The following is an 18889-nucleotide window of genomic DNA, read 5'->3' as shown; positions in this document are numbered from 1 at the left end:
TCGCTATTGACGCAATTTACATACACCCAGAATGTAGATTGGGGAGAAGAACAAGAACAAAAAGAATTTGAAAGTTACAGCTTCGACAATTAAATTTCATAACTTTTTTTTATTTAAATCGCTTTCATCTTTTTAATCTCTGCTAGTTTCCATTATTTTGCAATAATTTCAAATTAAAAATGATCACAACAGATCTGTGGAATAGGCTTACTGACCTAAAGGCGCTAAGTATAGTATCCCAAGGTGGCATGGAAACGTGTGCATACTATAACAATTTTTACAACTGTTGAATCATTATATCCCAGAAACAGTGGCTCATAGGAAAAAAGTATTAGTAGGTTTTTTGTAGATAATTTTATGAACTACAATTTTTGGCTGAAGTACTTTTATGATTAAACTTACTGTTTTGCTGAAAATCGCAAGAAACTAATTTTTTGTGTCATTTGACCTTGAATAAAATTTTTTCCATTTACGGGAATGATGAGGAACTTTCAAATTTTATTTTCAATTATGTTTAAAACAATTTCACTAATTTTCAGCTGGGTGGGAATTTATGTAACTCCGAATGTCTAAATTGACCGGACTATAAATGTAATATTTTCATAGATTGTCATCAATTCCACAAACTTATTTTGAATATTACCAATTGTTTGTAGAAGTTCAAATCTATCGACCTGTCTTAGAAATAAGCTATTATTTTTAAAGATAATAGAACGGAATGGATTCGATTATTCATTCATGAAATATACCTGTAATACTCGTAATAAGAGTTAATTCGACCCGATGTAACAGAAGTTAAAATATACACGGAATTATTACTCAAATATTCTATGTTGTAAATATAACATAAACAAAACAATCTTCAGTGATGCATTACTATTTAACATGATATTTATTACGAATATACACAGCGAGTACAATACAATTCTAAAGTATTTATGTTCAAGGAAAATATACTTTGTAATAAATGTTATCACATAATTTACATTTGCATAATCAACTGTTTTATGTGTAGTATTATGTTTATATTTTTATTTTATTTCAATGATTATATTTAAGATCATCTGATGTCATTTGAGAGATAAAAATTATTTGACTACTCCTATTATTAAATATTTATAATCGAAATAAATAAGTGTAATTTGTCTTACCTCTGATCATTAAATTTTTACATATATACTAAAACATATACTACTTACATTACATACAATCTTTGTCATCTATTGCCTCACAGATGGCAGATACTATAGTTTGTGTGGACAGAATATGGTGACTGGTATTTCTATAAAGAAATACTGAACATTTCGAGATTCAGTATTCTCGGGAGAGATGGAGGAAGGAATTAAATATTTCATGAACTATCTGCATAATACACCTTTAAGTGGTATATTACAAATTCATAAGATGTGGCTTTATAAAAATAAAATTATAATTTTTGAACTTATTGAAAACATTATTTATTTCATGAGAACACAATAATAACACATAAATAGGATTAAATAAAGACTGGTTTTTATTTTTGGGTATATTTCATAAAAATGATTAAATAATTTGGGAAAGACATTTTAAAATTCCAAAACCCATCGAAATTTGACGTCAGAAAGAAAAATGAAATTTTTATTTTCATACATCTATAGAAGTTTCTGAATTGTCGAAAATAGATCTGTTCGTCATTATTATATGTTTGTTTATTAAGTGAAGAAGAAATTAGGTAATTTTCTCCTCATCCCCCACCCTCTATCGACTTGGGGTTATGAAGAGAACTGAAGAGTACTGAACATAAAAAAAATTATTCCAGCCGTCAGTCATCCCTTGTTAAAAAAATAGAGATTGTTAAAAAATAAAAATTTGACATTTTCGAAATTACGTTATAAACTTTATTTGAAAATATTTAAACAAAAAATACAGCTAAATAGTGGAAATAGAATGTGAAAAATATATGAAATTAATTCAGTGAAATTATGAACAATTATAATTGACGTATCCATGAGTAATTATTATTTTATCATAGAAAAATGAGTATGAAAAAATTTATATATACTTTTATGGTAAAATAGAGTAAAATAAGGATCAAGGTGTGTGGCGGGGGGTTGTTAGACGACGGAAAGATGTATAAATAGTGTTCTTGAGTAGAACCTAACCTAACTTAAAAATAATGACCGATGGCTAATTTCACCTTCCATATATTGTAATTATCTCTTTCTATCATCCCCCACAACCTCAAGTCGATAGGGGGTGGGGGATGATTTTCCGATAATTGCCAAAATTGGTTATACAAAATGTATGAAATAGTTGGCAACATATGTGAAACTTTTTTATTTGTAATGTTACGAAAAAAATTTATTCTTCATGAAAATTCATGCATGACCCATAAAGTAAAACGCAAATATCATATGTCAATTTTTCAAATCGTATACGAGATTTGTCAAAAAATATGAATTTCATAGAAGAGTAAAGTACCTTTATTTTTTACAATATCGAAAACTTTAATTATGAAAATTTTTTCCAAATAGAAAATTATCGTTTTAATAAGCATTTTGATCATACCACTTAAGATAATTGTTATTTTCACAAATTGTTCTCAAAATATCAAATTAGGTTTAAGTGTAATTACTGATTATTTCTCTCATTATCTCATTACAAAATTGATAAACTCTATTTGTTAAGAATTATCTCAAGTAAACAAATACGTAATTAGAATGATTTATTTCGGAAACATAACATCAAACTTCATGTGCATAACAACATTTTCATCACTAAATATGCATCTCAACTTATCCAACTTATCTTTGTAAGCATTTAATTATTCTTTTAGAAAAGGCTTTTATTATTTTTCTAATAGCAGCCCGAGTAATATTGTCACATGCTTCCTGAATTGTTCTTTCCAAATGATTAATATAATCGAAGGGTAAAGTTTTTGCTTTAGATATCCCCGCAAAGAGAAGGACTGGAGATCTTGCAGGCCAAGCAAATGCACAAATCTTCCTAATACCCGTCCATTATAAGTTTTCAGTAGATATTCTTTCTATTATTGGTAGGTTATCAATAAAATCGGAAATTTTGTCATTAAAAAATTCCAAGTAACGTTCAGGATTCATAGTATTTTTGAAAAAAAGGGTGCAACTATTCTGTCCTTAAATATTCCCTACCACACATTTGTTTTAAAACAATATTGGTCGCACATTCGAAAGTAAAATGGGGATTATTGTCGTTTCACCAGCGGCAATGTTGTAAGCTAACTGTCCCATTAGAAGTATACGTTGCTTCGTCCGAAAAAAGTATGGACCTTCCCATATAATGATTATCTTCTAATTCCCCTTGGAACCAAGCACATAATTCAAACTTTTTATTAAACTCTCCGGGTTTTAGAGTACGAATGAACTGGGGTTTGTACGGTTTGTTAGATTTTAATATTACCGCAAATACATTTTTACTTACATTAAATGTGGCCGACCTTTTCCTTATCGATTCTTTGTGATTTTCTACTGCTGAAAGCATTATTTGGTTTTGAATATCTTCAGTCGCAATCCATAACTGATGTTCTTTTCTGAATTTATTATCGACATTTCCATCATCATTATTTCACTAATTGTTACAAAATGTACATTTTTATCAGGATATCTGTTTTTGAATATTACTGCAGCTTCCCTATAGGTTTTGTAGTTATCTCCGACAATTAGTACAATTTCATTTTTTTCGATGAGTCAATTTCAATGTGCTTCTTCTTGAAGTACAATTAATACACACTGACGTTTCCAATTTTGTTCACATTAGTAATAATTTCATTTCAATTTCAGTGCACATTAACTAGATTGAATGTATTATTTCTTTCTCGAAAGATTTTTCTTGATTGACTTTCGGTAACTGTCATTGTTAGAGCCACCTAGATTTAAATTAATTCGTTTATTTATTTATTAAATAAAAATTTATGGTGTGTTCACTTATTACGACTAAAATGTGCAAACTTTAAATTGAAATTAAAGTGGTCAAAATATTTCTATTAATATCTTGTAATTTGTGGACATCTAATGTTAAATGTAAATACCTAAAGATTTTCATGAAGAATAACATTTTTTCGTAAAACTTACAATGCAAAAATTTCCCATATATCGCCAAATTTTCCAGACATATTGTATATAGCTTTACCTTACACAAATCAATTATCTGAAAAACTAAAATATGTCCTATCCAAACACAACATCAATGTTAAATCGAAACATACACTGCCCCTTTACATACAAAAGTGAAAAGCAAAACTAAAAATAAAAAAATGATCTTTATAAAACATAATAAATTATCAGTTAATGATAAGCAAGACATAAAAAAATAAAATGTATTACAATTTAATCAATTAAATTTTCGAACCTATATATCGTTAAGAATCTAAGTTAGGTAAACTGATATCGCAAATTACTATTCTTTATCATATTAAGATATTACTTATTGATATTTTTAGAAAAATAGTTTTAACAAAAAATTTATTTCATATTATATCGAATTTATATAACATTTTTCAATATTTTTAATTGAAGAAAAAAGTCTGTTTATAATGCTTCTAGTCAGAATCGAAACGTCGAGATAAAATAAAATCCAAATAAAAATCAACCTAAGATTATGAGCGTTTTCGTAGTGGGAATGTGGCAGAATTGATTGATTCTATCGAGAGTCAATTTGAATATTGAATTTATACATATTTTCATATTGTACTAGACCAGACGATGGTAAATTTTGCTACTTTCCCAATACGACAACGCTCTTATATATATTCTGTAAGCCCTTCCACAAGGTAATTTATGTGCAAATTTCCTCCATTAATTTCTTTTATAAGCTAGGTCATTTGCTTCTTTCCTGTTTATTCCTCGTCCATTGAATATTTTTGTTATAACTTAATCCCACGATTTTCTTGGCCTACTTCTCTGTTTTTTCCAATTTTCGCTTTTCATATTCTTTTAACAAGTCGTTCCTCATTCATCCTTTGTGTGTCCACACCATTGCAGTTGTCCTTGCTCTATATAATCTAATGTAGGTTATATAATTAGGTCTTTTATTATATCTAAGTTATTTATCTTATTTTTTTTGTTATTCCTCTTATTTTATTTCTGTCGTCTAAATTAGAGGAGTAAACAACAAGGAAAAGATAAAGAAAGCGGAGAGAAAAACCTTTGAAGAAGGAGACACAGCGGATATGAATATACAAGAACTCGAAAAAATAAGGAGAGAGGAAGATATATACATTAGTTTATATCCTTACGTTTTAGTTGTCTGACCAAAATTTAAGATAAATCACTTTTACACACCCATTTCATGTCCCAAAAATAACTGTACGTGAGTAAAACGAAAACGCTTCTTTCTGACCGAACACGTGCTACAATGAGATTAACAAATAGTTGTTGGTAGGCATCCTCCCCATATCAACTACGCATTCACAATATTATATCAAATGTGAAAGCTGTTCTTTGATTGGCTTGATATCATAGCTCCTAGTGTTACCCATCCTCAAATCTATAAACGTATTAGTTGTGCTCATGAGCCAAGAGAGGACGCTCTTCCGCATCGAGTTTTCATACCCTGATGGGCTCAAGGGCTCACTATTACTGGTTATTAATACTTTGCGAAGGAACAATTAATTATTATGTACAGTATTTTAAAAGTGTCAGTTCAATTTCTATATAAGAAAACAGGATTTTGAAATTATTGTTACAAATTTGATAGAGCTAGTAATTATTCACATTGCTTCTTAATGATTCGGAAGCGATTGTTACTGACATTGTGTTGTTGTTGGATCAAACCTGTAATCAGAAACAGTATATACACTTGTTTACCACACTACCCCAAATGAGTGATAGTACACTGTTAAGATTGTTGTGAAATGATGATTTATAGATGAAGTTTCATCCAAATTTATTCTTACAATTTCTCATTATTCTGATAATACGCATTGAGAAAGAATTGAAGAAACTTGTATAGATATTTATTAGTCCTCTACTCTGATGTAAACATCAGGAAAATAATTAAGAGATCAAACAATTAAGTATATTAGCTCTTTCCAGAAACATGAAGAGAAAAATATCAGGAAGGAGCTGGATCATTTTTCAAAATTACGAAGAAATAAATACTAAAAAGATTAATAGCCCGATATCGAAATCAGAATGGATCGAAATTTCAACTGGAGCTGACGAACCAGATGAAGTGTAAAAAGTTCTATTTGTAGACCCTAGTTATGGACAAAACATTAGTTATGAATAAGTACCTGTGACAAATATAAATAAATACAGAACATAGTTAATTAGAAACAACAGGGCAACATTGAATATCAGAATACGTCAAGACCGAATAATTTATAAATCACATCGAAAATTTTTGAGAGCTGGTATCTTATAAAAATGTTTTTAGAACATTACAAACGAAGAACAATATAATATTCCTATTTCGTTTTGGAAATAGCATTCATCTATATCAGCAATAAATGCAAAGAAATTGAAAATTGATAATGTTATAACCTCTTAAGTATAAGTGATTCTAATATGAAAAAGGTATTCATGTTAACTGGTTGTGTGGAAAAATTGTTAGTTTATAAAAATTTAAAAATCGCTGATTTAATATGTTATTAAATAAAATCATATTTCATCTATTGAAAATAATATGTGTTTCGGTTAGTTTAGTAAATATTGTATTTTAAGTGTTTTTGTTGCTTTTATTGTTACAGGCAACTGATATTTGCTTCTAATTTCAAGATTCAATCCTGGAATTCAATGCAATTTACAAGATGAAATATTACACTGGCAGACAAAGCATTGTTTTTCTACTGTTATACAGAGCTTAATAACTTAACAAGGATGATCAAATCTATCTTGATCCGAAAATGGCTAGAATAAACCTGTACTAAATAAAGCTCATTATTATATTGAAAAAAGCATGCCCAGTACAATTACGATTAATATATAGTGAAAAAATGACTTCATAGGTTTTTTAAAGTTGTTTATCGACTATATTCGTATAATTAATCGAATTGTATTTTGATGGAACCTTTCGCTCTACTCGTTGCTGATACTTCGCAAATTTTCAGGAAAAATGATGAATGAAAATGGAGTAAATGAATGTTTAACAACATTAGGCAGTCAAGCGGTTCATAGGAAAACAAAAGTTCACTAGCTATTCGGAGTATGCATATACATTGTTCACAAAAAATCCCCTTACGACACTTACGAATGACTTCTAAGCTTTAAACATATGGCGAGATTTTTCAAAAAATTAATAAAGCCCAGCAGCAATAAAAATACCCTCGCTTAACTCTGCGTCAAATGATTGAGGAGAGAAATTCTTAGATAAATAAATATCATTGTCAATACAAAAGAGATACTTCCCTTCCTTTTCGTTTACTGAGAGCCCATCGTTTGTCTTGATCTCAGAACATCCAATTAAATGAAATAAGCTTACTTCTTATACGAGTATATCAAGTTTTCTTTTTTCTGTACTGAATTTATTATTTGCATCCTCCAATTCTTGTAGTTGGTATGGTTGTCTAAGCCACAGTTCGCAGCCGACGTTGGGTTGCATAGAAAAAATGATTAATAGAAATCCATCCGTTTATAGACGTCATTAATCAATGATTTTGAGTGCGTTATATAATACATTATAGATAGGGTGTAGACTAATATAATAATTCAACATTTCGGCACAACTTCGACATAAAAAAGCGGTTCCTTAAAACCCTAATGTCATATCATAAACTGCCTCTAAAAATATTGAAATTCATTATACTATCCCATAAATGAAAATGAGGAGAATTACGTTGGTACGAGAAAGGTCCCATAAGTACCTGGACAAAGAAAGCACAAAAATTTTGAAGAAAAATATTTTTTTTAAAACATAATCTCCTTTCAGCTCTATACACTTTTCCCAGCGGTGTTCAACAAGTATGATAGGTACCCTTTGTATTATAAGAATGGTCAAGCACTACAAAATAGCCATTAATTGCCGACATCAGATCTTCATTGCCATTGTTGAAGAATCTTCGACCACCGAGCTATTTCCTCAAATCTGGTAACAGAAAATAATCCAAGGGGGCTGAATCTGACCAATATTGTGCTCGAGTCAGCAATGCTAACCTTTATTCATTAATTTTGGCCATTGCAATAATGGATGAGTAATATGCTGTATAGAATGTACTTTCTAATACAGTGGAATTTTTTAAGCAACTACCGCTATCTCTCGGTGAGATCATCCTCGTATACTACTTACTTTATATTATTCAACTCACTGCTCTACTGTGAGCTCTTACCTTACAGATATTTTTGTAACAACTTTAGAACATCGTGGAAAATTCCGTCTAGAAACTTTTGACCAGTTACAGTTAACTTCCATGCTCACATAAGTAGCTCTTTTGTTGCTTCATCAATGCTTAGTCCACCCAGTTTTTGCTCAATTTTTTTCAGTGGTCTGCTGTTTAAGTCTACTTCCATATTCTATGTTGCCTTGATCGCTTTTTCCCCAATTTCTAATTGACTAATGATTTTCAAGTCTCAAACGCTTGTGCCACAACTTCCTATTTTTTTTTTCATTTCCTATATAACTTCTTGGAATATCTCTAAAAAATCCTACATTTTTGCTCAATTACTTTTTTTACTGGTTTAAATTTTATGAACTTATTCCTCTATCGGTTATTTTCGCACTTAATCCAAAAACTACAGTTTGTCTTCTTTTTAGAAGAATATTCCATTGGTGAAGTCGTAAATTAGATATCTCTCTGTATCTTTTCTATTTAATTATTATGGTAAGTTTCTCTAAAATCCATAACATACGTTCTTTTTGGGTGTATAATCGTTAAGGAAGGGAAATTGGGTATATAACATAGTTTAGTCGGCACTTCATAATTTTATCACAATTTTAACACGAAAATGTCGATCTGGCGGATAAAAGTAAGTTAATTTCCTACTTTACTACATCACTTATTACATTAATTAAAATACTATAAGCAGTTTATCACTAGAACTTCACTTTAGATTTCACTTTTTACCGCCCGGATTGCTTGGATTGTTCGACGCTTATCTTCAGTAGTCAACTAACTGGTCTACTGTGAGTTACTGTCTCCTATATGCTGTTGTAATTATAGCAGAGTATTGTTGAAAATTTTTTCTAGAAACTTCTTCTTCCAGAAATATTTATACCATAGTTTATGTCTGCCAAACAATACATAAAACATCCACCAGCAAACGACAATATGACAACGATGTAACAACAACGAATAACAGTTTTTAACAAAGTAAATTTGTCATTATAACAAACCGTTGCAAATTTGTTATTTGTTTCAATGTTGTGGATGAAAAATGAAATTAATTTTTATTCCACCTTTTTGCAGTGTAACCACATGTCAAAGCCCGTCACTTAATTTTTCTTCACTTAGTTGTTTAACGCATGTTTCAACACAGTGATGAAGCAGAGTCTATAAACGACTAAATATTATCGTTAATTACTTTATAGCCCTAGTTCTAGACATTCCTGCTGTAATATTCACAATTATTTAAACTTTAATGGATACATACATCAACACCTACATAATCATTTATTTTGTATGTTGTCACCCTCTATAGCGTCTGTTATTCAAATTATTTCAGAACGTAAAACTACGATAATAATATATCTGGTCATATATTTTTGACTATTTCAAAATACACGAATACCAGAAAAGCATGATAATTGAGAATTCAATTTTTAATACATAATATATGAATGTTGTATTTTTAAAAAATAAAATGAACAAAAGAGCTAATTTTATTTGTGTGTGTGTGTGTGTGTGTGTGTGTGTGTGTGTGTGTGTGTGTGTGTGTGTGTGTGTGTGTGTGTGTGTTTAACAAATTAACAACTAAATTCGTTTATTTGTAGTCCATTGATTATTCTAACGTTTCAAACGCGATTGAGATTCGTATAAAACATTTATAACCATATGAGGTGAATTTCTACGGCGAAACATAGCGATTTCTAATTCTTGCTTTTAACATAAATAGATAACAATTCGCTCTTTATTTTACAAGTGCCCTCATAAGAAGTCCAAATGATTGCTATTTTAGTATCATGTCCATCAAAAAGCTCCCTTTTACTTTGAAGCATCCAGATCCAAAATGACTTGCGAAATGGAAAGAATGCCGTAAATGCTAAGACGCTGACAGGGAGAATAGGCCCTTTTAGAGAGGAGATGCGTTTTGATTCCATATTGAAATAATGTAAATCAGCGATTGTATGGTGCTTCTGACATTTTACTTATCTTGGGAGGACAAATGAGGGTACATCCGTAATTATTGAAATAAAACACATTTATCGATATTAACGCGAATCACGTACAAGCTTATTTAAATAAAAAAACAACTTTGATGCTACATAAAACAAAGAGAAGGCCATCTTTTCAAAAAAACTTAATTTTGAAAATGTGCAAAGTCATGTAGGAATTATAAATGCAAGATTATACTCTCAACCGTAAATATTGAATCATAAATTGAAATTTTCAGTACAATAGACACCTCAATCGAAATTACATCAGCGGTAGTAGAAGCAGTATTATATAATATATGCACTGGGAAGCCGATGTTGTTGATTAAAATCTAATTTTAGTTAAACAAGACATGCGTTGTTCCGTGTTTCTCTTCCTTCGATGCATTTGTATTATCTGCACTGAAAGCAATCATCTTAATAACTTCTGATATTCCATTATTCACCGTGTCTAATTTCAACAGATTGATTTTTAATGCCTTGATTTCGCTGAAGTATTGTATATGCAGATGAAACATATTCTCAGCATTGTCCTGTAGGACCATTTCTATAACGTCTTCATTTTATGTGAGAGTTGGCAGAAATATATGATTGATAAAAGCAGCTACTTTTGTTCTCGCAGTAGATTGTTATGCCCCGATATTTTAATCAGGATACATTGAGAATTTGTCTTGTAATCTAGAGGGTTAATATGATTTGAGATGTTTAACAACTCTATAAGATGTAGTTCAGGCATAAGCACCTGTCAATATATTTTCGGAGGTGATTTGTTTCAACATAAAAGACTATACACAACATATAATCTGATCTCTCATATTTGACATCACCACCGTGTCGGATCTATGAAAATCACATATTGAATAAAAAGCTAATTGATTGTTTTCCCATTTCTTCGAAAGACGGTTCGTATAATCGTCAGCAAGTAAATTTATCTTTGCGAGATGTTAAGTTTGCACTTAATCATAACACAGACTAATACTTATAGATGATGTGAAACGATAATATCGTGAACTTGTGGTATGATTCGTTGTCGTTGAACTTGGATGATTCAATGGTTGACAATAAAAATTTTTTTTGTAGTAATACAAGAATGAATAGCATATTGCGATAAAATGGACATGTACAAATACTAGAATATAAAAAAATCATTGTAACACCTATTGACAATATTTATAGTTTACACCTAATAAAAATGCCTCACTTCTATTAAAAACCAAAATTTAGAAAAAATCACTTTAAATATTAATTAGCTCTACTTTTTCTTTCTATGAGGGGTTGCACTTTCTCTTTTCAAAAATCAACAGTAATCACCCATCTTGGCCGAATTCCATCGTCCTTAATACCGAATTTCCATTGTTCTAATATCTTGGTGGAACCTTTCACCCTGCTCATCACTGACAACTCCCAAATTTCCGGTAAAAAATGTCAGATGGTAATTGAAGAAATGAATTTTCAATGACATTCAAGCACTAAGGGATTTGAATGCGTCTAGAAGTTCATCAACTAAGTGTTGGTAGTTTGGATCCATATTGTTGCCAAAAACCTCCTCACTCCACTAACAAATGTCTTCCATGCTCTGAGTTTCTGTCTGGTAAACTTTTTCGCAAAATTGTCATCCTCCAGCAATTTTCTTATTTGTGGCTCAATAAAACTACCTCCCTTTAATTTAGCATCACTAAACTGGGGAAAGACTTCTCTAAGGTATTTGAATCCATCACAAAGTTTTAACAAAGTTTTTCATCAATCCAAGTTTGAAGTGAGGACATTTTTGGGATTTACAAGGGGTATAAGCTTAACATTTTGAGATCTCGGTTGAAACTCACTTATTGCTGGCCATTTTTTTTACATAGTATTGATATACTGCCCGACTATCCCATTATTTTTTTAAAGGTCGTAATTTTTGTCTCTTTGGCTAACAAGATCCATTCCTTAAGACGGGAAGCAAGAAGCTCAGACTGTTGCTTTGATAATCCCAAATCACGTGCTAAGTCATTCAACGCTGAACCATCAAATGTGGCTCGCCGGAACTGGCAGTTCAAGTAAAAATGGGGTCGGTGCATTGTTCTTCGGAGCTTTCTGATGATACTTTGCCTCCAGTATCGTCAGAATCAATATTTTACGGATCTAAAGGCGCAATCGGTACTTATATATCTTCGTTATGGGGGACGGCAAATTTGGATACTCGATCTTGTGCATTCATTCAGTGTTTGTTAGACAAAAATAGCAGTCGCCAAAAAGGTTAGAAGGTTCCCGCCTCACCATTGGAATTGCAAAAGACATGTTTTTCTTCTTCCCATTTATCCGCTGTATCAATGATACGCTACAACTAACGCAGCACGTGTGGGGGCGGGCCGACCGTTTGTCTTGGTCTCCAATTAAAGTACCAAAATATTTGAAATAGGTTTGTTTCACATTTTCGGAAAATAGCTTGGTTTCACCATAAATTCTCCACAAATATAGCAAAATTTGTCAGGAGATGTTCTGCAACTGCAGCGCGTTTGATTCGATATTTTCGTCTTGATAATCACTTTTTACACTATGAACAGAGAACCACTTACTATGAAACTCAACAGAATACTAATTTTTAATGTTATTTTTACATCTATTATTATGAATAAAACAGTTGAGATATTTTTTCGGCCATAAAATTTTCGAATATTAACCACCCCTTTATAAAATTACCTTCCTGTTAATGTAAACAGGGATAATTAAGCTATTAAAAAGTGGTACGTGTTAGGGCTTAATAAATATTTTTTCTATCATTGGACAGGTATTTCCATTTTAAAAATAAAGATCTCGCATGTGTTACGAAAATCTTGTCGGCTAGTGATTGTACTGCCTTAAATCGTGACAATAGCCCGAATGACCAGGACATGTAGCCTCAAACTGAGACGTATCGGGATGTATGGCAACCTTAGTCTATGTGACACATTAGAATGTTCTTTTCACAAGAATTTCAAATAATCATGATGATAGTTTATTCATTCGATAGTTTAAACACTGCTTTTGGACATTAAGTATAACATTTTTTCATCGATGATAAGCAATTAATAATTTTGTCGCTTCTCTTTACCATTGATTATAAACCCAAATACATAGAAAACAGAATGCTCTCTACGTTAAGTTGATTAATAATTTGTTAACCAAATCCTGGTTTTCCATTGGTATCATCTTTTAGTAATTCCTGGAGGATTATGAGTTGGTGGGAATGCCATTTGTGGGCTTTAAGAATACGTGTTACTGATGACTAACTAATTCAAACAACCAAATTTCTGCTTGTTAGAGATATTTGGATCATATTGAACAGCCGTATGACATCTGACAGCCTAGGTCATAGCTTTAGAATTATGATGGGTGTATCCATCATTGAGTAATCATCGAACAACTATGTTATAGATATTTTTGGGAAAAGTTGCTATTACTAGACACTACCATGTTCTAAATATCGTAGAAGTATGTTTGAAGCAGGAGTTTACAGTATAGAGAGTAGTTGAAAATTGGAGACAAGTGAAGGCAATTGGATTGGTATAAAGTGCAGCCATTATTGATAATGTTGTAATTCGTGTGATAATTCTGGTTAAATGAAATATTGAATGTTAATTAAATTGAATAAATATAATTTTATCGAAGGACCTTTACCTGAGAAACTTTAAACTACGAGTTAAATAATAAAATTATCCGAATTGTCAAATTATCTATATTTCCAACCTTCTGAATATTTGTTGATAAACTGATAACGTCTGCAATACCAACATTTTGTTTAACATCATCGTGATATCTGGTAATAAGTACGAGTATCAAGGCATGTAATTCTCCAGTTTGAATTCTATATTTTTTGCTGTAAACAACTGTATGGCTATAAATTGGACGATACGTATCTGTTACCTTCTAATCTCAACCTCAAATTTTGTGTCAAAAATGAATTGTTTAGAGATGCTTAAAACACTTTGTTTGATGATTTTCTATACCAACGTGCTTCGCTGGTTTTCCCATTTAAATCGTAGTCACACTTCGCTATAGGATAAATTTCGTAAAGGTCGTCCAAAGTCAGCATGCGTAAGCTGATATTGCAAAATCGTTGTGTGACATACCTTGAGATTGAGGCATAACTGGACATTATTTTCCTTCAGATACATTCAATATTGCAATTTCGCATAATAATTCGTTACAAGTCATGGATCTTTGCTGCAAATGAACTCGAAACTATACAACAATCCACTGAATGACCCTTTGAATACCAGTCAAATCCAACAGGAGTTGTTTACGCACGAAGCAATTCAAAGCAAATGGTAGTCTGTTTTTTTTTAATAACTAGACATGTTGCCACTGTTCCATCAGAGTAATGTAAAATGGTAAATCAAGAAAACCAATCGCAGCAGACGAATCATCCTCAACAACGACAATACGAACTGTCACACATTATTTCAAACTAAAACGTTTCTGAACAGTCAAAACATCCAATTGATCATTCGACTTACAGTCCTTGTTTAGCACCCTATGATTTATTCTTATTCTCGCAAATCGAAAATAAATTACGAGGTCAACGTCTATACCTGAGATGAGTTCAAATCACATTGGAAGTACCTCAATCGGAATGGAAAAAATGAATCAATAATTTGTTGAAATGAGTGCAAAGTGGTTGATCTCACATTTGCTTTTATTTACCTATATCAAATCTTCAGTAGCAGCCCTCGTGCGCCTTAGAAATACTTCTAAATATAATAGGGCTAGTCTAAAATATATTATCTCTTGAAAAAACTTTTAAATAAAATAATGAAATTGTGGATATTAGTGTGTAAACATATACAAGACCTTGAACATCTAATTATAAGTAAGCAATGTTATATTCTTTATATAAACCATTCAATTTATATCAAATTATGAATTCACATTTTATATTCTGTCTTAATTAATTATACCAAATTCTATTCGGATTAAATATGCCGAATTGGAAAATTATTTCAAAAGATAATAATCTACTCAACTATGTGTGATGATCTATTTAAAACCAAAAATCTTGGCTGTGAAAGGATTTGTCCAAATAATGCGAATAAAATAAAAATAAAACTTCCAATGAGTCAATACAAAACTACACTCGTAGTAAATATTTCGTAAAATCCACAGACCATTCGATAGTATTGTGTCATTAAAAAGTGGTATGTATGCAAATGTTGGCACTAGCATTTAATTCAATTACACTGGAACGAACTATCGTCAGCTTTCCGTGTACAGAAATTCGATGTAAACTATAGCTCCGTTGACTGTGAGCACAGTTTGTAATTCGATGCATGCAAGTGTATCAAAATATTCATTTTTTCATACAAAACATTATACGTCCATAGTGCATGCTAGTTGCGTTTATGTTCGGGGTGTATTATATGTGCTAAATGGCAGTTTGAATATAATGAGGGTGGAATAAATGGAATTGTGTTGTTTAAATGGGAATAACACAAAATGAGATTTATGCATTCGTCACATAAAAAAAAAGTATTACGTAATTATTACGCAAAGCAATTCAAACACAAATTTATTGTATCTTAGGATTGATACAGAGTTGTGCCGCATTTAAGATGAAGACAGCTACATATTTATCTTATACAGGGTGTTTCGACCGACAATGCTCTACCATAGAGAGATATCAATAAATGATTCATATTGATATAGGAATATGAAACCTTGCGAGGCCTAGTGCTTCTTAGAAAAGTAATATTTTGACATAAACAAACTTTGGAAAAATTTAACCAGTGGTGCGGTATCAGGGTTAGTTGTCACCTTTATCCCCCTATTTTTGACGCAACTGGAGCAAATACTTTTATTAATTTTGTTTTAAATTACTTGACTACTTTAAGTTAAAAAACTGATAACCCTTTATAGAGCCAAAATGAACGCTGTTGTAGAAATTTGCCTCAAAACTAAAGTCTGCAGGTAATTAAATACTACTCAATATTTTTAAACTATAATATAGTAGGCACTGTCATATTTTTGATTGTTTAACACTTTGTGTATTTGACACGATCTTGGTAGATCAAATCATAGAATTATGAATTAGTTTTCACATTAATTTTTCATTTGAAGGGTTGACCGAAATATGAATGATTCACGGAGAAGCTCGAAAAAATGGTAGAATGGCAGCTCGTTTATACCAACAATGATTTCGCAACATCATTCTACATTTGCAAGTATTGAAAGAAGGCTGAAAGCAACCAGAAACTTGTTAATTAAAAGAAATAATGCTGGAAATAATTTTTGAAAGGCCATCCTTAAGTACTTGAACTATAGGTCGCGCTTTGAGAGTGGATAATTCTACAATATGGAAAGTTTTAAAAGAACAAGTGTTACATCCATTCAAATTGGCCAGTGGTCAAGCATTACAACCTAGAGATTTTCAGGTGCGTATGGAATTTTCAAATTGGTATTTACAAAAATATCGTGAAAATCGAAATCGATGTGTAGGTACCGCATAAGTTTATTTCACGACATTCTTTGTGATTTCTCCAAAGCACAATGAAATTGGAATTAATTTTCTCGTGATCCACAACGAGAGATTGAAACGGACAAAATATCGAAACATTGAACATAAAGGATCGTAATTGAAACGTGATTAAGTGACCCAAACATTTGCAAAGCAATTGGAAAGGGACTATTAGAAATATTGCTTGAGCGTTAATAAGATAATTTAAGAGAGGAATATCACAACCAATATTATGGAAATTGTAGGAATGAAACAAATAATTCCTTCTCGGATACCACTAAATTTCTTGTTATGTTATAGGATTCCCCAAAAAAATTGGAAGCAATACAGACTTCATTTAATTATTTGCAATATACTCTCCAATCACAAACACATGTATAAGAGCATTCTGGCAAATGAATGAGTAGAATTAAGGATCAATCCACTGATAAAATCAGGTGGTACAAGCAATTATGGATGAGACATGAAGAATGTACTAACAAAACATTATAAAGCTATCTCAACTGTGGATATCTTACAAGAGAATTTTTGTTCGATAAACGGAATTATGTCCTCGCAAACACTAAAATTGAAGTGTTGCGATATTTATTTGAGCAAAAATTTGTTGCACTAAATGACCAATCGTAAAAATAAAACATGATGCTAAATTTTATATTTCAGTTCTTCATTCAATTGTTCCGTTCGGACCCTTCATTGGGAGTGGAAGAGAATTATTTATCATTAAATTAAAAAATCTGGTGAAACGGTCTATTTAAGGTTATTGAATAATAGAACTGACAATATGTTCTATATGTATCATGAGGCAAAGTGACATACATCTTTGATACCACACCAAATAGACTAAACTTTTCCGGAAAGTTTCATAAAACTACTGTATAGTCCATATATTGTACGATTGGCTTTTCATTTGTGAAGGTCTTAGCAAAGCATGTAAGAAAAAAATAGGACAATATAGGAGATGTGAAAATCATGTCACCATTTGACCACAAAAGTGGACCGAAAGAATTATAAAACTATTGTAAAACGACAAGGTCAAGGTTAATAAAGTAACATTTTTTATTGACATCGATTTGTGATGGAGAATAATTATGATCAGAAATAAGTGAGAATCGGATTTTTTTTTCAAAACTACTATGGAAAGCAATGTGTTTCCCATAGCTCTCTTATTTTTCAAAGGAAATTATTGATGACAATACAAAATTTCATCCCCATCAATAATTTTGAATAAAATGTTCAAAGTTAGGATACCATATAAAGATTAAGTTAATTTATTCGCACGCTTGTAATTTTTGAAGTTGTAAAAAAAGTTCAGTGTGCAATAGGTTAGGAAAATACTTCAATACATCAATAATTATCTCATTCATTAGTTTTTGCGGTACTCCTGAAATAATTTGAATTTTCTCCTATTTTTGTACAATATACTATTTTAGGTGACTTCATATGTAAATATGTATTGGACAAGGTGTCTACCGGGAAGGTATACTACTTTGCTTTGCCGCCATTTTGGTAAACATCAGTATTGACATTTCATATTTGGCAGTCATGAAGTATAGACGTGGTAAATTTATTATGGAAACATATTTGGTAAACCAGCATGTTTTAATCGTTAAAACATTTGATCAAAATCAATCATCGATTACTGTGATGATAGGTCCAAGCATGGACCACAACGTACTGAAAACATTACTGCTGCGCAAGAAAGTGTTCAAAACAATCCATCAACCTCAATTCGACGCCGTGTTTAGGAGCTTGGTTTTCAAAGAACAGCTTTGGCCTCAATTTTGCACAATGATTTGTTTCCATTTAAGCTTCAGTTGACACAAGAGCTTCTTCCAGAATACCATTTATGCCGCCCGATTTCCATAAAAAAATCATAATGAGTGACGAGGCACATTTTCATTTGAATAGATATGTGAATAAACAGAATAGTCGGTTCTGGGCAATGTAAAACTCTCAAATTACTCATCAGTCACCTTTACATCCATGAAAAGTGACAGTCTGGTGTGCAATTTGGTCAGAAGGAATCATTGGACCTTACTCCTTTGAAACTGAAAACGGCGTAACGATAACTGTCAATGGGGAGCGATATCGTGATATGATTAAAAACTTTTTAACGCCACGACTGCATGCTTTGGGCTTGATTAACATGTGGTA

The sequence above is a fragment of the Diorhabda sublineata genome, chromosome 9 (genome assembly GCF_026230105.1).
Source record: "Diorhabda sublineata isolate icDioSubl1.1 chromosome 9, icDioSubl1.1, whole genome shotgun sequence".
Lineage (NCBI taxonomy): Eukaryota > Metazoa > Arthropoda > Insecta > Coleoptera > Chrysomelidae > Diorhabda > Diorhabda sublineata.
Note: the sequence above shows the minus strand (reverse complement) of the source record.